This window comes from Nicotiana tabacum, chromosome 14 (assembly GCF_000715075.1).
Source record: "Nicotiana tabacum cultivar K326 chromosome 14, ASM71507v2, whole genome shotgun sequence".
Lineage (NCBI taxonomy): Eukaryota > Viridiplantae > Streptophyta > Magnoliopsida > Solanales > Solanaceae > Nicotiana > Nicotiana tabacum.
The window spans coordinates 78,492,396-78,513,520 of record NC_134093.1 but is presented as its reverse complement, the minus strand read 5'-3'; the positions used below and the strand labels follow the sequence as shown (position 1 = coordinate 78,513,520).

At 40.7% G+C, this 21,125-nt stretch overlaps 1 pseudogene; it reads right to left on the bottom strand.

Annotated features, from left to right (window-relative positions):
- Window positions 1-864: 864 nt before the first annotated feature.
- LOC107778222 (protein REDUCED WALL ACETYLATION 2-like) lies at window positions 865-19,306 on the bottom strand (annotated as a pseudogene).
- Window positions 19,307-21,125: the final 1,819 nt, after the last annotated feature.

Sequence of the window (21,125 nt, the reverse complement as noted above, 5' to 3'; positions counted from 1 at the left end):
TGGACGAGATATTGTCCAAATCTCCAAGATTGAGGTTGATTCCCGTTCGATATAGAGATGGTATTTGCCAAAATTAGGAAAATACCTAAGTAATACCATAACCATGTGACCAGTAGCAGAGAAACCCAGCTATGGTAAGCAAATAATGGTATGATCCCATTATCAACGAGATTAGGAGAGGGAGTTAAGGGAGAGGCGGCTAGGGTTCTTTAGAAGAGAGAATGGGAGGGTTGAGAGAATTTAGGGGCGGCGGACAGGTCGAGAATGAGGCTAGGGTTACGGGCTAAAGTAATTAAAAGTGAGGTAATAATTGTGGGTCGTTGATCTTGAGAGATCAACGACTGAGATTTTAAAGGGTATACGAGCAGGTCGCTTAACGGGTCGCGACTGGGTCAATTACAGGGGTCGTTTGGATTGGGCTTTGGGGGTTATTGGGCTAAGGTGTGGGTGTTTGGGCCATTGAATTGGTCCGGAATTGGCTCCAAATTTGCGCTACAAATTAAATACACGAAATTGTTTAAATAATTAATAAATAATAAAATATTACTTATGCAATAAGATGATTGAAAATAATAACTTAACATTATAAAAAATATAAAATGCTATTTTAGCATGAATAATGTAATAATTGTAATTATGCATAGCATATAGGCTATTATTGCAAAATTATGTAAAATGCTTAAAAATACCAATATAATTATATGAAATGAAGTAAAAATATTATGAAACATATATATGAATGCAAATAATAGATTTGGATAATTTAATGGGTAATTAATACATATTCAAGTAATTTAAATGGAACAAAATTAATTTTAATCTTTAAAAATTATGAATAAACTATAAAAATACTTGTATAACTTTTGTAAATTATGTAATGATGCAAAATGATTTTTTTTTTTTAAATGAGGAAAAATTGGGTATCAACAGCTGCCCCTATTTACCCGGGAAGGATGAAAGAGTTGTCAGGTAAAGAAAATGATGACCAATTTTGTCCGAAGTGGGTGAGGAATGATGTGTTTTAAAAAATAATAGGGGCCGAACCCTGGTTCTTGAGTTTCCTACATATCCCTGGTGTTAGGGGAATCAGGCTGTGTGTAGTTCTGGATCCAACGACGAACGAAACTGATGAAGATGTTATAAGAGTTGTCGTATGTTTCGAAAAAGGATCTTTTGGGTAGGATAGAGTTGTAAGTAACGGATAATTTTAGGTGGAGCTATGAATGCGAATTGAACGTTACAGATGTACAAGGCAAATATTTGAACGGTTATAGAACAAAAGGTAATCAATTGCTGATCATTGGTTACGTTTGATGTGATCGAAGACGTGAATGTTGTGAACGAAAACTGGAGCGAGAATTGCTCCTGTTTATAGAATGGTTGCCCCCCGAGTTACCTGAAAAACTTAAAACATGATGCATGCGAATATATACGGGTTATTGCGAACATTTAACCATGATGCAAATTCCCTTCGGATCATGAGAGTTGTCTTTGGACTATGAGGATGATGTCCTTAGACTATGATGTCCTAGGCCATGAAGTGTATGATAAGGGATTCGCCGGCCATGGAATGGTGTCCTCGGGCCATGAGGATGGTACCTCCGAACTATGATGCCTTTGAATAATGGTATGCAATTTCGAGAGATCCTCATGCCATGGCATGGTTTCTTCAGGCTATGAGGATGGCGCTTGTGGACTATGATGCCTTCGGACAATGTGGCGATGTTTCAGCCTATGAAATGCAAGTATGTGGTAATATCGATCACTTGATAAAGGAAATAGGTGATGCTTAGTCATATGCGAAAACGAGACAAGATAAGGCTTGGTCTTGTGTGAGATGCAGGGCAGGGCTAAGCCTAATGTGAAGAGGGGAGAGAGTGCTTAGTTTTATATAAAGGAAGGCAATACTTAGCCTTATGTAGTATGGAGGAAGTTCTTAGCCACATGCAAGGAATGGAGACAGTGCTTAGTCTCATGTAAGGAAAAGCAGTGCTTAGCCTTATGGAATGTGGAGGCAGTGCTTCGCCTCATGCAAGGTGAGGACAGTGTTTAGCCCTATGCAAGGAGTAGAGACAATGTTTAGTCTCATGCAAAGGAAGGCAGCGCTTAGCCTTATGCAATAACGGAAGCAGTGTTTAGCCTCATACAAGGTGAGGGCAGTGTTTTAGCCCTATGCAAGGAATAGAGACAATGTTTAGTCTCATGCAAAGGAAGGCAGTGCTTAGCCTTATGCAATGATGAGGGCTATGCTTAGCCCTATGCAAGAAAAGCAATGACTAAATGCGAGAGGAAAAAGCATTTCTTAGGTTGATGTGTTTGCATTTTGCGACTTTTGTCGGTGTGAAGATAGTGATCTTGTTGTGTGTATGTATTTGCAGACGTTCCTGTTATGTTCATTATGCCTGCATCCAAAGAAAAATTCTGAATTTTGCGGGGGGAAAGGTTGGTTCGTGCTCTCGATTCCTTGCTTTGCCTTTGCTCTTGTCTGGAGGTCCTGCTTGAGTCACCCCGGGTAACGTCTGGCTGCTATAAAAATAAAATTTTCGAAAAAACATGCATTTGATAAATTATTTGTAAAAAATGTAGTTGTTTGGAATATGTGATAATGCATGAGGGCGAATAATCTTGTCGAATTGGCGAGTGTGACACGCTTTTGAGACATTGCAACCTCCTTAACTCGGAATTTTGAGGATCCTCCTCAAAATTCTGCCCCGGTTTAAATGCATGCTTCTGGCGATACATTCCTTGGCGATTCCGAACATGATGAGATCGGCAAACTCGAGATCTTGCCCCAGTTTCTGACCATAGGGGGAATGATGATTTTATTATGATGTGACCGAACCCACATGGCTGCCTACATATCCCCTCTTAAACTAGAATTAGGTCAAGCGTAGTTTAGTTATATCAAATAGAAAGTGCAAACATAATCTTAAATATAGCTTCTCTTGACTGCATCTGAATTGATGGGTTTTGGCGAAATCTCTCCATCCATTTCTGCAAGAATAATTGCTCCTCCTGTTAATACTTGGTGGACCATGTAAGGGCCTTTCTAGTTGGGTGAGAATTTCCCGTTTACTTTATCCGGATATGGGAAGATCTATTTCAGTAACAATTGGCCCGATGTGAATTGCCTTGGCCTAACCTTTTTGTTGAAAGCTCTTGCCATTCTATTACGGTAGAGATGACCGTGACACACTGCGTTCATTCTTTTTCCATTAATGAGAGCTAGTTGTTCATATCGGTTCCGTACCCATTCTGTGTCGCAGAGCTCAGCTTCCTGTATGATTACTAGGACCCCAAACATCTGAATGGACTAAAGTAAAATGTGACTCTGCTCGATTATCAAGACGCCGAGGGAAATGGAAGCAGGTATGCTTACCGAGCTGACATGACTCACACTCTAGAGCTGATAAGTGAGATAAACCAGATACCATTTTCTGAAGTTTTGACAAACTGGATGTCCCAACCGTTTATGTAATAAATCTGGTGAATCAGTAACAGGACAAGTTGTAAAAGGAAGACAAGATGTGAGTCCATGTGATTTAGCAAGGATAAGGTAATAAAGTCCGTTTGATTCACGTCCGGTACCAATGATCCGCCCCGTACTGCGTTCCTGTATAAAAACATGGTCATCAAGAAATAAAACAGCGCATTTAAGTGATTTGGCTAAGCGACTAACAGCTATGAGATTAAAAGGACTATTGGGAACATAAAGGACTGAATTTAAAGGTAAGGAAGGAAATGGGCTTACTTGACCTATTGCAGTTGCCATGGTTTGAGACCCATTGGGCATTGTGACTTTTGGAAGAGATTAAGAATACGAAATAGTAGTGAAAAGAGATTTGTTACCAGAAATATGATCTGATGTACCTGAATCAATGACCCAATACTCATAGGATGAAGATTGGGAGAAACAAGTCACGCTATTACCTGTTTGAACAACAGAAGCTATCTCAGAAGATGTCTGCTTACATGCTTTATACTGAAGGAACTCAATATAATCTGCTAAAGAAACCATCCGACTATTCAAAGCATCGATTCCCATGTCACTACAATTTGCAGTAGTAGGGTTAACTTGAAATAGTGGAAATAAGTAATTCCTATGAGAAAACTGAAGAAATAGCTTGAAAAACACTGTTTACAGCAGGAAAACAGAACATTGTTCTGCGTCGGAAACACTGTAGCTCGCCGGAAAATTCCAAAGTTGTCGGAATTTGTCGTAACCAGAATGGATAGACTCGGAATTCCTTTGCGAGCAAGCTGTCCTGAAGAAATGTTTTCAAAAAAATGGCCGGAAAGGTTACAGTTCACGCAGGAAAAATATAAAAGTGGTCGGAATTTGATTTGAATTAGATAGGTAGGCTCGGAATTTTGAGGAGAGCACACTATCCTGAAGAAGCTTCGCGAAAAAATGGCCGGAAAGTGGCCGGAACCCTCGTCGGAAAAGTTGTTGCCGGTGCGTGGAGGAGCATGGTGGCTTTTCTGCCGGATAAAATTTCAGGGGTTGTCGTCGGAGGGTGATCTACCTCGTGGTGGTGTTGGTTTTAGCACAATACCGATAGAAAGTGACTTTCACTTAGACAAGCCTTAGGTCACTGGAAAAATTGCACGATGACTAAGTTCTTTCTTCCCGATTAACGCTGGAATGACGCACAACGATCTTTTCTCACTAATGCTCTGATACCATGTGAGAAGGCACGGGAGAAAATATGTTATTGATATTAGATGATAAATACAATACAAGAGGTCCATATTTATAGCTATACACTACAAGGAGATATTGCTCCTCTTCCAATGTGGGGCAAGACTACACTATACATATCTGCAAACTGACAGGGGAAATGGCCAGTGGTCGCAGATGCGACGTGAAGACCGCAAGAGCAGAGTCGCTTCTGCGGAGGAATGAGCGCAGAAGCGGAAAGGCCTGGGAGGCCTGTTGGTCGCAGAAGCGGACTTGGTCCACAGGAGCGGGTGCGTATAAGCGCTCCTTGGCCGCAGAAGCGGATGCGCAGATGCGCATTTAGGTCCACAGAAGCGGACGTACCTGGACAAGGTTAGAACCGCACCTACGATGGAAATTCCGCAGGTGCGGAGCCGCAAATGCGGCTGTGGACTCAGAAGGGTGCTCCGTTCAGGTGGACCAAGGATTGTGAGGAGAGCTTTCAAAAGCTCAAGACTACTTTGACTATAGCCCCAGTGTTAGTGTTGCCTACTGGATCGGGATCCTACGGTGTATTGTGATGCGTTGCGCACTGGTCTCGGCGCGATGTTGATGCAGGACGGTAGGGTGATTGCCTACGCGTCTAGGAAGTTGAAGGTGCATGAGAAGAACTATCTTGTCCACGACCTCGAGTTAGCAGTTATTATTCATGCCTTGAAGATCTGGCGGCACTATTTGTATGGTGTTCCTTGTGAATTATTCACCGATCACCGGAGTCTACAACATCTGTTTAAACAGAAGGATCTTAACTTGCGGCAGCGGAGATGGTTGGAGTTGCTTAAGGATTATGACATCACCATTCTCTATCATTCCGGGAAGGCCAATGTGGTGGCTGATGCCTTGAGTCACAAGGCGGAGAGTTTGGACAGATTAGCATATCTACCAGTAGCAGAGAGGCCTTTAGCCTTGGATGTCCAGGTCTTGGCCAACCAGTTTGTCAGATTGGATGTTTCCGAGCCAAGCCGAGTTTTGGCTTGTGTGGTTTCTCAGTCTTCTCTTTATGATCGTATCAGAGAGCGTCAGTATGATGACCCCCATCTGCTTGTCCTTAAGGACAAGGTTCAGCACGGTGATGCCAAGGAAGTCAATATTGGAGATGACGGTGTATTATGGATGCAGGGAAGGCTATGTGTGCCTAATGTAGATGGTTTGCGTGAGTTGATTCTCCAGGAGGCTCACAGTTCGCGGTACTCCATTCACCCAGTTGCCGCAAAGATGTATCAGGATTTGAGGCAGCACTATTGGTGGAGGCAGATGAAGAAGGACATAGTGGAATATGTAGCTCGTTGCTTAAATTGTCAGAAGGTGAAGTATGAGCATCAGCGACCAGGTGGGTTACTTCAGAAGTTAGAGATTCCAGAGTGGAAATGGGAGCGGATCACTATGAATTTCGTTGTTGGGCTCCCACGGACTCAGAGGAAGTTCGATGCAGTTTGGGTGATTGTGGATAGATTGACCAAGTCAGCTCATTTCATTCCTGTGGTTACTACTTACTCTTCGGAGCAGCTAGCTCAGGTTTACATTCGCGAGATTGTCAGGCTTCATGGCGTACCGGTATCTATCATCTCTGACCGGGGTACGCAGTTTACATCACGGTTCTGAAGAGCCGTACAGCGTGAGTTGGGTACTCATGTGGAGTTGAGTACAGCATTTCACCCTCAGACGGACGGACAGTCCGAACGCACTATTCAGATATTGGAGGATATGCTCCGTGCGTGCGTGATTGATTTTGGGGGTGCTTGGGATCAGTTCTTGCCACTTGCGGAGTTTGCCTACAACAACAGTTATCAATCGAGCATTCAGATGGCGCCGTATGAAACTTTGTATGGTAGACGATGCCGGTCTCCAGTGGGTTGGTTCGAGCCTGGCGAGGCTAGGCTATTGGATACAAACTTGGTTCAGGATGCCTTGGAGAAGGTTAAGTTGATTCAGGATCGACTTCGTACAGCCCAGTCCAGGCAGAAGAGTTACGCGGATCGGAAGGTTCGCGACGTTGCATTCATGGTTGGGGAGCAGGTTTTGCTCCGGGTTTCGCCCATCAAGGGTGTTATGTGGTTCGGAAAGAAGGACAAGTTGAGCCCTGGGTATATCGGGCCTTTTGAGATTCTTGAGAGGGTTGGAGAGGTGGCTTACAGACTTGCACTGCCACCTTGTCTCTGCAGTTCATCCAGTATTCCATGTTTTCATGCTTCGGAAAGTATCACGGCGATCCGTCTCATGTGTTAGACTTCAGCTTAGTCTAGTTGGACAAGGATCTATCTTATGTTAAGGAGCCAGTGGCCATTTTGGACAGGCAGGTTCGAAAATTGAGGTCGAAAAATATCGCATCAGTGAAGGTGCAGTAGAGGGGTCATCCGGTCGAGGAGGCGACTTATGAGACCGAGCATGATATGCGTAGCAGTTATCCACATCTCTTCACCACCTCAGGTATGTCTCTATACTCGTTCGAGGACGAACGTTTATTTTAAGAAAAGGAGGATGTAACGACCCGGCCGATCGTTTTGATAGAATTAGCCCTGAACCCCTAATTATTGCTTCCTCTACTTCATTTTGTGGTTATGTAACTTGTCGGGAGGATTTGTTTTCGGTTTCGGAGTAAAATGGGACACATAGTCCCTAAAATGGAAGTTTAAGTTCTAGGAATCAGTCGTAGGTTGAATTGTGTGAAGACGACTCCGGAATAGAGTTTTGACGGTCCCAATAGCTCTGTAGGGTAATTTTGGTATTAGGAGCGTGTTCGGATGTGGAATTGGAGGTCCGTAGGTCATTTTAGCGTCAATTGGCGAAAGTTGGAAAATTGGGTGATTTTTAGGAAGTTGACCGGTAGTGGACTTTTTAATATCGGGGTCGGATCTCGATTCCGGAAGTTGGAGTAGGTCCGTAATGTCAATTATGACTTGTGTGCAAAATTTAAGGTCAGTCGGATTTGATTTGATAGGTTTCGGCGTCGGATGTAGAAGTTTGAAGTTTTAAAGTTCATTAGGCTTGAATCGATGTGCAATTCGTATTTTTAACGTTGTTTGATGTAATTTAAAGGCTCGACTAAGTCCGTATTATGTTTTAGGACTTGTTGGTAAGTTTGGTTGAGGTCCTGGGGGCCTCGGGTCTATGTTGCTCGGACTCTCCAAAATAGTTGTCGCACCCGTGTCGGATCCTCCAAAAATACATTATTTTTGGAGGATCCGACACGCACCCATCGATATTTTCGGAGAGTCCGAGTAACATAGCCTCGGGTGGATTCCGGATGGTTAACAGATCATTTTTTGACTTAGAAGATTTCTGGTGCTAGGCTGGTTCTGGTGTCATCGCACCTGCAGTGGGTTTGGCCGCAGGTGCGGTCTCGCATAAGCGAGCTTGGAGTCGCAGATGCGGGGATGGGGGAAATAGCCAGTGGTCGTAGATGCGACGTGAAGACCGCAGGAGCGGAATCGCTTCTGCGGAGGAATGAGCGCAGAAGCAGAAAGGCCTAGGAGGCCTGTTGGTCGCAGAAGCGGACTTGGTCCGCAGGAGCGGCTGCGTAGAAGCGCTCCTTGGCCGCAGAAGCGGAAGCACAGATGCGCATTTGGGTCCGCAGAAGCGGACGTACCTAGACTACGTTAGAACCGCACCTGCGATGGAAATTCCGCAGGTGCGGAGCCACAAATGCGGCTGTGGACTCGCAGAAGCGATTTCGCTGGGCAGAAAAGGGGCAATTCCGAGGGTTTATTTCATTCTTCATTTTAAACATTTTGAGCTCGGATCTTGGCGATTTTTGAGAGCATTTTCGAGGGGTTTCTTGAGGTAAGTCCCTTGTGTTTATTTTTTATCAATAATCTTGTTTCCCCATTGATTCTCCCACGTAGTTAGTATGTATTTAAGGTGGAAATTGGGAGTTTGAGGTTAGGGATTTGGAGAGTTTGATTTGAGGAATTGAGTGGCGATTTGGTGTCGGATTTTGGTAATTTTGGTATGGGTGAATTCGTGGTCGAGTGTGTGTTCGTATTTTGGGACTTTTACCCGATTCCAAGACGTGGGCCCGGGTCGACTTTTTGGGCTGAATTTTTTATTCTTTGCTAAAGTCGTAGATTTATTATTTAAATTAGTTTCTCGTGGTTGTATTCATTGCTTTTGGCTAAATTTGGGGCATTCGGAGTCGGAAAATCGAGCGAAAGGCATCCTTATCGATTGATTAAGCGATATTTGAGGTAAGTGACTTGTCTAACTTTGTGCGGGGGAAATTCCCTTAGGATTTGGTACTGTCGTAACACTTTGTGATATGTGAGCGCCGTGTACGCGAGGTGACGAGTGCGTACACGGGCTAATTGTGGAAATTTTAGTTCTTGCTGAGTTGTCTTCTTTTAAATTCCTTAATTGTGTTACCTTAGCATATGTAGTGATCATGTTTAGCCTAGTATCGCATGTCTACGTGCCTTAACCCTTACTTGCAAATTTGTGCAACATGCTTAGTTGAATTACTTGCTTCCCTTGATTTAAATTAGAACTTTAACTGTAAGTTTTCTTGCCATAAATTCATTGATCTTTCGGTTATCTGCTGCATATTTACTTTGGGACTACGAGGCGGTTCCTCAAGAGATCCCCCTGTACTGCATATTTACTTTGGGATTACGAGGCGGTTCCTCGGGAGATCCCCCTGTACTGCATATTTACTTTGGGACTACGAGACGTTTACTCGGGATATCCCCTGTACTGCATATTTACTTTGGGACTACGAGGCGTTTACTCGGGAGATCCCCATGTACTGCATATTTACTTTGGGACTACGAGGCGGTTACTCGGGAGATCCTCCTGCACTGCATATTTACTTTGGGACTACGGGACTACGAGGCGGTTAGACCGGCCATGTTGTATGGGGCTGAGTGTTGGGCAGCCAAGAATTCCCATACCCAGAAGATGAAAGTAGCAGAAATGAGGATGTTGAGATAGATGTGCAGGCACACTAGGCTGGATAAGATTAGGAATGTAAAATTTCGGGAGAAGGTGGGCGTGGCTCCCATGGACGACAAGATACGGGAAGCGAGGCTTAGATGGTTCGGGCACGTGCGGAGGAGAAGCATAGATGCCCCGGTTAGGAGGTGTGAGACGTTAACATTGGCAGGTACGAGGAGAGGTAGAGGACGACCTAAGAAGTATTGGGGTGAGGTGATCAGGAAAGACATGGCGCGACTTCAGATCTCCGAGGACATGGCTCTGGATAGGGAGGGGTGGAGGTCGAGTATTAGGGTTGTAGGTTAGGGTTTCCGGGGGTGGTAGGTTGTTAGTGGTTTATGTAGTTTCCTAACTGTTTTCTATGGTAGTATTGTTGTTTATAGTTATTGCTTTTACACCTATTTTTCTATTTCTTACGATGCTGTTAATATTTTTTATCTTCTATTGTTGTCACTGATCTATTGTCTACTGTTTATTTTTCTTTTTCTCGAGCCGAGAGTTTTTCGGAAACAGCCTCTCTACCCCTATGGGGTAGGGATAAGGTCTGCGTACACTCTACCCTCCCCAGACCCCACTTGTGGAATTTTACTGGGTTGTTGTTATTGTTGTTGTTGTACTACGAGGCGGTACCTCGGGAGTGCCCCTATTGTTTACTTCTATTTACTGTGCTGATATTTTTCTGAAACTTCTTATTGTTTAAATTCTCAGTCATTTCAAAATATTATTATATCTTCTGCCTTACTTTTCTTTTAAACCATTAGGGTCCTGACCTGACCTCGTCACTACTCTACCGAAGTTATAATTGGCACTTATTGGGTACCGTTGTGGTGTACTCATACTACACTTCTGCACATCTTTTTGTGCATATCCGGGTTCTTCCCACCAGACCAGATACCAGTGAGTTGGACCGCACGTGGAGATTTCAAGGTACATCTGCCAGCGTCTGCAGACCTCAGAGTCCCCTTCTATCCTTACTATGTTGTTTTTCCTTATTTTCTTTAGACTCTGATGTACAGAGACACCTAGTATTTGCTCTTAGAAGCTTGTGACTTGTTTCTATCGGGTTTTGAGAGTTGTAATTATTTGAATCGTAGATTCTATTTATATATCATGTGTTGAGATTTGAGTTCAGTTTTATATTCAGTTATTCCGCAAATTGCTAGGCTTACCTAGTCTTAGAGACTAGGTGCCATCACGACATCATACGGAGGGAAATTGGGGTCGTGACAATTTCTGATTGGGGGTGAAAGAAATCAAACTTTAATTCATCTTTCATACCTTAACCATATATGGATTTGGGATATATAGGTCTCCAGAGTGATCTTCCCAAGCCATCTACAGGTCAAGAAAGTAATATACTGCAATAAGTGGTCTCTCTTGAAGTAACAAACTGAAATCCAATATCTACTTATATATTTCTTCCATGAATTCACCGACTTTCAATGCCTTTTCATGAACTAAAACATATGACAAAGGAACTGCAAATGAAACTTTCTAATGCAAATTTACTTGCGCAAAAAGGGTTAATGAGTAGCTGCGAAAATATTGGGTAACATTCCGTAAGGATATGTAGACACTGTTAGATAAAAACACCAAACAGTATATTAGAAGGGAACAGGCAGGACATTATTCACTAGTGAAAGAAGAAACTTCCAAAGTTACTGAACAATCAATAGAAGAAAAAGACATACGTTATCGGAATCCAAGATGTGTAAGGATGATATTTGTTATATGTGATCTCTGGAAGCTTGTATATGTGCTCATACCAAAGATATCCCATCTGAAATTTGTACAATATATAAACATGGGATAGAAGTTCGAAACACCAGATAGTGGAAAAAGAGAGAGGAGATACTGCAAGTGAAATTATGGCGACAACTGCTTTTATTGATATCCTACGTTTCACTTCAGTTTCCTCAAGTTTCTCCATCCATCTCTCTACCTGAAAGATGAAACTTGAATCAATTATGAACTTACACCGTTAAGGAATGAACTGAATATTTCAGAAAAAGACAACAGACAGGTAGTCTGACAGTTTTAAAAGTTCATTTGTGGACTGACTGACAGGTAAAAGTTGAAAAATCTGAACGAGAACTTACTGTTGGATGGTAGTATGCATATATCATCCCAACTATCCATATGTAACGATCAAGACCTGAACGGAAATGCCACTCATGCAAGAGAGACTGCTTTGGTTTTGAAGGAACTGGGTCAGCATATCCTAAAATATACGCATACACAGAAGCGTTAGTAATCAGTCGTGACTAAGGAGAAGGAAGATAAAAACAAATCCAAGCTACCAACCAAGGAAGAGAGTAAATGGGCTCCAAACCACTTCAAAAACTCCCGGAACTTCCCACATCAGAATAACAACCAAGAAGCAGGCAATGATTTTACCGGCAATAACAGTCCCATTCTCATTGTATTTGTTGAATATACCAAGGTCTCCGTAAACCATCAGAGTGAAAAGAGTGTGCATGGGGCATATATAGTATAACATGTAATTGTTGTTAAGGACAACGCAGCTAAAGAATACCAATAAATTGAGCCTCCACATCATCTGTGCATCATAAAGTAAAATTTTCAGAAGCCTATTAAGGAAACTCCTGTACATAAGATCTGCAAAGTCAAGGGGAAGAGAGTACCTGAGTGAATCTTGCAATGCTGAAATCCTTGCGGATGTAATAGTAAGAGAAGTTTCCAAATCCAGTCATCCATACATATGCAGCTATAAAAACTCGTATAGCATTGTAAATTTTTGTAGCAGCAAAGTAGTAATACATTAAAAATAATACCTGTTACAAAAGATCAAAATGTGAGAACCCAGAAGTGGTGCGGCGAATGCAGCTGAAACTTATAGACAGAAAATAAACTGACAGATGTTTTTGAGAAGGAATACTGTCACTGATTCCGAGTTATCCAAAAGATACTGCCTGGTTGTCGAAGTAGTATAAGAAACGTGCATTTCCAAGTATTGCAGTTGGAATAAAATATTTACTTTTAAGTTATGCCATCAATTTTTCCTTATAATTGAAGTTATGCCATTATAAATGCTGCGGATGGAATGAAGTTATGCCGTTGTAAATGCTGCGGATGGACCTCTTTGTTTCCTTAGTCAAACAATCCCCCGTGGGAGAGGCGTTTATTCAAGCTCAGACATCCTATTCTCTCCTAGTATCTACAGTACAATCCTTTTTTTTTCGGGCCACATACTCAACAGGGGAAAGCATGTCCAAGTTTTCTCATTGCATATATTACAGCCATTTACTATTCTCCAACAATTCTGATTGTCAAACTCGTGTCATGAGGAGATTTAAAACTCACAACAATGGGTGAAAGATAACGTTACAACATGAAGTCAGTTTCTCATTCTGAGATATGCAGGAAAAAGTAGGAGAAAAGATATCATGGATTATCAGCTAGTAGATCATGCCAAAAGCTGACTTACCTGCATCCATCCTTTCCATTCTTCAGTTTGATGCCTATTCAGATACATTATGGATCTCCCAGAGAAATGTGACTTATCATGGTGGATTGTAAAAGAAGTAATTGCCGAGATAATGATGAGAAGTAGAGGAAGAGGAAAAGATCACGATTGTAGCTCTGCAAATACAATCAAAAGCTGGTTAGAACCAGAAGACCACATACAACCAGCTTCCTGCACATAAATGAAACATTAAAGACTAGAGCTTTTAAATTTATGCTAAGTTGCAAATGATCTTGAACTAATAAAAAGCTATGCAAAATAGAGTTTATGATACTTGATCAGCTGTAGTTTTTTTAAAACAAATATTGATTGTACTTGCTTTTTTATTTTGAAGGAAATGTACTGGTTATCCTTGAATCTGGATCTCCACATTGTGAAAGGATATAAAGATGCTCCATCCAGATATAGCACACAACATGGGCCAACTCAGTTTTATGTAACATTATTATTGTAAGCACAATCACAGGGTGCTGTAACAGAACTCAGGAACAAAAACATCACCTTATCCATCCTAATACTGAAAAAAATACATGGCCTAAAATGTCAAAACTGTAGCAAACAAGAAAACAGTAAAAAGGAGAGACAGAGCAGCATCTGTCCCTGCTATTTTAGTTAATTGTGCAAATGCTGCACAGTTAAAACTCGTCCTCCTGTTTTTACCTCAAAAAGACAGTTTCAATATTTCTCTGGTTAACAATTATACATACACAACGTCACTGGCCCATGGTGAAAGCACAAAGATAAGGAAAAGGTTTACTATACCTTTTTGATTCACCAAATAGATTTGTACGGTCAGATAGGTAAAAGTAAGTCAAAAGGGCACCAAACTCTGATCTGCAGATAAATAGGTGGACATGAGAAACAACAAGCTGAGCCATGGTCAGGAACTTAAGTCTTGGATCATGAAATTCCACTTACATTGCTCTAAGAGTTAATCGATTCTCAAGCAAGAAACTTTCATCCATCAAGCAAAACCTGAGGTGTTTACCTTACATGAGCTGATGAACTGAGAATATCTGATTATAGCTAATATAGAGTTTCAAACCTAGCAATCTGAGATGTCACAGATGAGTTCCTCATTCTGGGCGATGCTGATTGAAGCCCACCTCCTTCCAATAAAACAGCTCTGTCATCTTCTTTGACTGCTTCATTTCCCAACTCAACCAAATTGATATCAGAATGCCTACTGTGATATGTGAGAGGAACTCTCCAAAATTAGATTGAGGATGAAAGCGCTTGCTGGATGAAGATATGCATCATGTATTTGTGGTGCAGTAAAGGCATACTATCCAAACTTTAAAAAAAGAACCATATATTCATCAACTTCCTGCCACCTTAACTCCCACTAATTACGGAGCATAAGACATGAAAATATGAACAATGGACACTAGGATGAATATTATAAAAGGCTAAGAAATTTTGTCATTGTATCATTTAGGTAATCAAAGAACTGGAATATATTTACTCGCACTGTTTAATGATACTTACCATCATGTTTGAATTTGAGACTAAACTGATACTCATTCTAGAGAGACAAAAGTACAAAAATGAGGAATGTTTCTCAATGCTGTATACTTTCGCAAGGAGAGCATCATCAACAACAACAATAACAACAACAATAGTAGTAGTAGTAGTAGTAGTAGTAGTAGGATTATGCTGACTCAAGTTTTCGGAAGAAGGAGGTGCACTTGGTCACTTTCCAATGTTCGGTGGCCAAGACCCAGATTGATTACCTGCTCTTCAGAAAGTCCGATAAAGGTCTTTGAGCGGACTGCAAGGTCATCCCGAGTGAGAACCTCATGACCCAGCATAGGCTCTTGGTCATGGATTTTGAGATCATGAGAAAGAGAAGAAAGAGGGTTGTGTATAGTCTACCTAGGATCAAGTGGGGAGCTTTGGCTATATAAAAAGCCCAGGAGTTAGGGGCTAAGCTGCTGGCTATGGGGGCATGGAGGAGTAGTGGGGATGCAAGTGGTATGTGGACCACGACTGTGAATTGATTTAGGGAGGCTGCTAGAAAGGTACTAGGGGTCTCGAAGGGCTACTCTGGCGATCACAAAAGGGACTGGTGGTGGAATGGAGAGGTCCAAGGTAAAGTGAAAGCCAAGAAAGCGATGTATCTAAAGCTATTGGAGAGTGTGGATAAGGAGGAGAAGAGGACAAATAGGGAGAGGTATAAGATGGCTAAGAAGGAAGCGAAGTTAGCGGCTACGGCGACTAAGACTGCAGCACTTGAACGCCTGTATGAAGAACTTCGGGGCAAAGGCGGGGATAAGAAGCTGTATAGGCTAGCCAATGTGAGAGAAAGGAAGGCCCGTGACCTGAACCAAGTGAAGTGCATCAAAGACGAGAAAGGCAGAGTTTTGTTTGACAAGGAACATATTCGACGGAGATGGCAGACTTACTTCCAAAAACTCTTGAACAAAGAGAGGGGTTAGGAACATTATGTTGGGTGACTTGGAACACACCGAAATACGTCGAGAATTTGGGAATTGTAGGCGTATAAAAGTTGAGGAGGTAGAGGGGGCTATGCGTAAGATGAGCAGGGGAAGAGCGGCCGGGCCAGATGAAATCCTAGCCAAATTTTGGAAGAACGTAGGCAAGGCAGACTTGGAGTGGCTCACTGGGTTATTTAATGTCATTTTTAGGACAAAGAAGATGTCGAAGAATGGAGGTGTAGTACGATGATCCCTGTGTACAAGAACAAGGATGATATCAAAAATTACAAATATAGGGGTATCAAGCTACTTAGCCATACTATTAAGGTCTGGGAGATGGTGGTGGAGCTGAGGGTGAGGAGGAGTGTGTCTATCTCCGAAAACCAGTTCGAATTTATGCCGGGATGTTTGACTACGGAAGCTATTCATCTTGTTAGGAGATTGATGGAGCAATATAGGAAGAGGAAGAGGGATCTGCATATGGTGTTCATCGACTAAGAGAAGGCTTACGATAAAGTCTCGAGGGAGGTTCTGTGGAGATGTTTGGAGGCTAGAGGTGTTCTTGTAGCATACAATAGGGCTATTAAGGTCATGTATGATGGTACTAAGACTCGGGTGGGGACAGTGAGAGGGGACTCGGAACACTTCCCAGTTGTGATGGGGTTGCATCAGGGGTCAGCCCTCAGCTCATTTTTATTTGCCCTGGCGATCGACACACTAACGCGCCACATTCAAGGAGAGGTGTTGTGGTGCATGTTATTTGCAGATGACATTGTACTGATTGACAAGACGCAAGGTGGTGTTAATGCGAGGTTAGAGGTTTGGAGGCAGACCCTGGAGTCTAAATGTTTCAAGTTGAGTAAGACCAAGATAGAATACTTGGAGTGCAAGTTTAGTGGAGTGACTCAGGAAGTGAACGAAGACGTGAGGCTTGATTCACAAGTCATCCCTAGGAGAGATAGTTTCAAGTACCATAGGCCAACTATACATGGGAATGGGGAGATTGACGAGGATGTCACACATCGTATTGGCGCGGGGTTGGATGAAATGGAGGCTCACTTCCGGTGCTTTGTGTGATAAGAATGTGCCACTAAAACTTAAAGGTAAGTTCTATTGAGCGGTGGTCAGACCGACTATGTTGGGCTGAGTGTTGGCCAATCAAGAACTCCCATATCCAGAAGATAAAGGGACCAGAAATGAGGATGTTGAGATGGATGTGTGGGCATACCATGTTAGATTAAATTAGGAATGAAGTTATTTGGAACAAGGTGGGCGTGGCCCCTGTGGAGTACAAGATGCGAGAAGCGAGACTTAAATGGTTCGGACAGGTGAAAAGAAGAGGCACAAATGTCCCAGTAAGGAGGTGTGAGAGGTCGGTCTTGGAGGGCCTAAGGAGAGGTAGAGGTAGGTCGAAGAAGTATTGGGGAGAGGTGATTAGGCAAGATATGGCGATTCTCCAGCTTATCGAGGACAAGTCCTTGGATAGTAAGGAGTAGAGGTTGAGAATTAAGGTACAAGGTAAGGTAGCCGAGCGCTATCCTTACTCGTTCCATTAGTTTTAATGCATTCCTCGATGGTAATCTTGTATTTTCTTATTATTAGATTTCTGTTATTGCTTATTGTTTCTTTCACTTCGGTTTTCTATTTGGTTTGCTGGTATTGTTGCTTGCTGTTACTCCTTCCTCTCTACCTTTCATGAGCCGAGAGTCTTCCGAAAACAGCCTCTCTACCTTCTTCAGGTATGGGCAAGGTATGCGTACACTCTACCCCTAAGTTGCTCGGACACGGGTGCGGGTATCCGACACGGGTGCGGATCTAGAGGTCGGATCCTTCAAGATGTTAATTCTAAGATTCGGGGATACGGATCCTAATACGGATACGAATGTGGGGATCCGGCTAAAAATAATTCAAGAAAATAAAAATATAAAAATATCTCTAAATTATGAGAAATTTTATGGAATACTTACGTATAACTTGTAAAGTATGGATTTTATTTTTACTCTCAAGTTGTAGATAAGTAAAGGATTGATTTCCTGGATAAGGTATGCTGTTTTCTTCAAATTTACTCCAGTTTTAGTTATGATTTCGGGAATCAAATTGTATCTCATCTTCAATTTCTCCGTCCGTCGTGGTCTAAGTACCCAAAATTATTTTATCAGAACCAGTACGGATTCCATACCCACACCCATACTAGTGTCGTGTCGACACGGGTGCGGCACCTAAACTACCGTGTCGGAGCAATTTGGCTCTACCCTCCCCAGACCCCACTAGTGGAATTACACTGAGTTTGTTGTTGTTGTTGCATATTGTCAAAGAAATTTATTTTAAAAAAAACACTATTGTCATCCAACATCTTTGCTACCAAAAGTACAGTTTTGAAGAGGTTTTTTTCCACTTACACTTTAGATGATGCTGAATTTTTCTCGTACTCCAGATACTCTGAATATAACCAGGCAGCACATATCGACACAATTCCAAGAAAAAATGACACCTGTAATTCATTCGGAGGAAAGTTATATTTCATTTATAACAACCATCCATTGTCCTAAATCAACTCGTTGAAGCCAGGAAATAGGAACACTTAATCACATAGCAAAGATCACTTAAACCACTTTGTAAGTAGCAAATTCTATGAAATTTGAAACCGAGAAGACAAAAAGAAAGACTTAAAGCTCAAAACTCCCGTAAAACTTGGAAGTTCAATATCCAATAAAAGAAATATAAGCTTGCAATTTGAAAATGTAAACGCAAAGGATACACACATCGAGAACATCCTAAATGCCACTTACCCAAGCATTGAACATCATACAATGATGTGGAGTGGGAGTAATCCCTTTAAAAAATCAAGTAGCATGAGTTAACTCTAAGTTCAATGAAAAAAGCTATGAAGCAAACGCTACTTAGTCCACAAATCCGCGCTCATTAATCAATGCAACGCGTAATAGAGAGAAGAAGCATGTTTCAACGAGTAAGATAAAAACATTTAACAAAAGCACACGACACCAGGGCATTTTAACTACAAACTCACAGAAAAAATTAAATAACATTAAACTGCTGACAATAGAAACTCCTAAAAACAATCAGAGAATTGAAGTTTGGAAGGTCTTATTGAGCAAGTAAGCACTGTACAACTGCTTATCTACCAAGTAAGCATGTTTTAACTAACAAAAGCAAAGGGCGTTGAGCACAAAACATAGCCACACAACACTCCTATCTACAAAATTCTACTAAAGCAAACACAACATTGATAAACCAGATCAAAATGGATTTTAGGGAAAAGCAAAAGCGCAAAATGGAAAGGCATTGAGCACAAACCACAGTCGTACGGATCAAAATTACTTTATTCAAAGAACAAAAAATGGGGTTTAGAAAATTCACTAACCTGAGCAGGTGTTAGGGGACCGTAGAGTAACATCCTCACAGTTCACAACTGATAACCTTATTATTTTCAAGAAAATGAGTTCACGATGTGTACATCAAATTAGAAGAAGAAAGAGAAATCATCAGATCTAGTTATGGCGGATGAAGAATGACAGTGAATCTTTGTGTTTTAAATTTGGAAATGTTGTGTAATGTATTTATTACTCTACTGAGTACTGTTCTCTCAGAATGAAAGAGGGGGGAAAACGAAAGAGATGGTTGTATTTATTACTCTACTGAGTGCTGTTTGGTATTTTTATCCTTCCAGCCTTAAATGAATTTGGCACAAATTTCTAACTAGAGAATCACAAGATTGGATAAAGAGATTTTAAGGTTTGGGATTGAGGCTACACTTCAATCAAAGAGTAAATCAAAAGAATGAAATGATTGAATGCAAAAGTATAACACCTTCCTTTATAATTTATGTGAACTTATTTGAAAAAATAAGGCTTTTGGAATTTGTGGTCCTAAACAATTCAAAAAGGGGCTCAGAGTATTTGTGTGGTTATAAAAGCTTCTCATTAAGGGTAGAATTGTAAGTTTAAGCAAAATTGTTTTCAAATTTAGAAAGGGGTCACTCTTTTTGGAACGGACCAAAAAGAAAATAAGTTCACATAAACTGGAACGGAGGTAGTAGTATTTGCTTTTCTTCTTTTAGGTAGTAACGAATTCAAATACGCAATTAATATATACTTCCCTCTGTTTTACTCATCGTGTTTATTCAAAAAAAATAAATCATGTAAAATTATGATTTGGGTTATTTGGATTATGTGCAAATAACCTTAAAATAAAACCCTCTATATAGAAATTATCAATAATTATTTGATATTAATAAAGAAGCAGGACATGAAATCATTTTTCAAATCTCATAGTGGATAACTTGTTTTCTTTTTCTATATTTATAATAACTGAACCCCTTGATTTTGACACTTGTATTATATTTTACGGTCAATATTAAAAAATACTAAACATGTAACTGTATAGGGTAAAATTGGTTTATATTAAATGATCAAATAATTGCGTGACACGTGGAACCGGAGGCAGACGGAAGATGAATCGAGTAAGAACCGAGACCGGGGACAAGAGCTGCAGTTGGTGTCGGATATATCCCGAAGGGAGCATAATCAACGGGGGCAAAACGAATGTTTGTCACCAGATAGCATTTAATGAAGAATATTCCCTAATATTGAATAGGCAGACGTTGCAGAGAATTTTGGCATTCATGATCTGCCGTTACACCTTCATCAATGGCTCCATTTATTGTCATTTAAGAGGGCTTGATCCTATGATCTTGTTTCCTATGTTTAGCTATAAATAGTAGCTTCAACAACCATTGTAGGTAGGGGTGTACATGAGGCGATTTGGTTTGGTTTTTTATTAAACCAAAATCAAACCAACTATGTCAGTTTATTAAATTTATAATCAAATCAAACCAACATAAACTTGATTTTTTCGGTTTCGGTTTTAGTCGGTTTTCTCGGTTTCTTCGATTTTTCGGTTTTATTTTGTAGTTATATTGTGCTTGAAAAAAAGATCAAATAATCACCAATTATCCGCATGATTATTCATTAAAATAATTTAAGATAACAGTTCTATCCAAATCTAAAGAGACAAAATAATATAATTGGTTTAATCAAACACTTTAGCTTACCAAATTATATTGGAGTAGTAAGACTAGTATGCAATTCCAAACTTGAATAATGGCTACTTCTCAACAAGAATTGCAGAGCGGAAAGCTCGTGTAAAGTGGAGGGAAGGGTTTCCAATATTTGGGGTTCTTTGATTTTGGAATTGGAACATAGGGAAGATACGGAAGATATTAAATAACCTATTTTATTGTCTTTTGTCTTATTGGGTTTTAGTTTGGGCTTCAGATTTAGATTATGTAGATAGAATCTACTTAGTGGATAGTGAATTTATAAGCCCACACAAAAATAATATCTCAAGACATTGACAATTATAAAATAGTTTAGAAAATATATACAAATTAGATTTTAATGATTATTTTTTTATGTATTTAAAGTTTTTTAATTTATATATATATATATATATATATATATATATATATATATATATATATATATAAAATATCGGTTTGGTTTAGATTCGGTTTGACTTTTTTTTTTTGTTAATA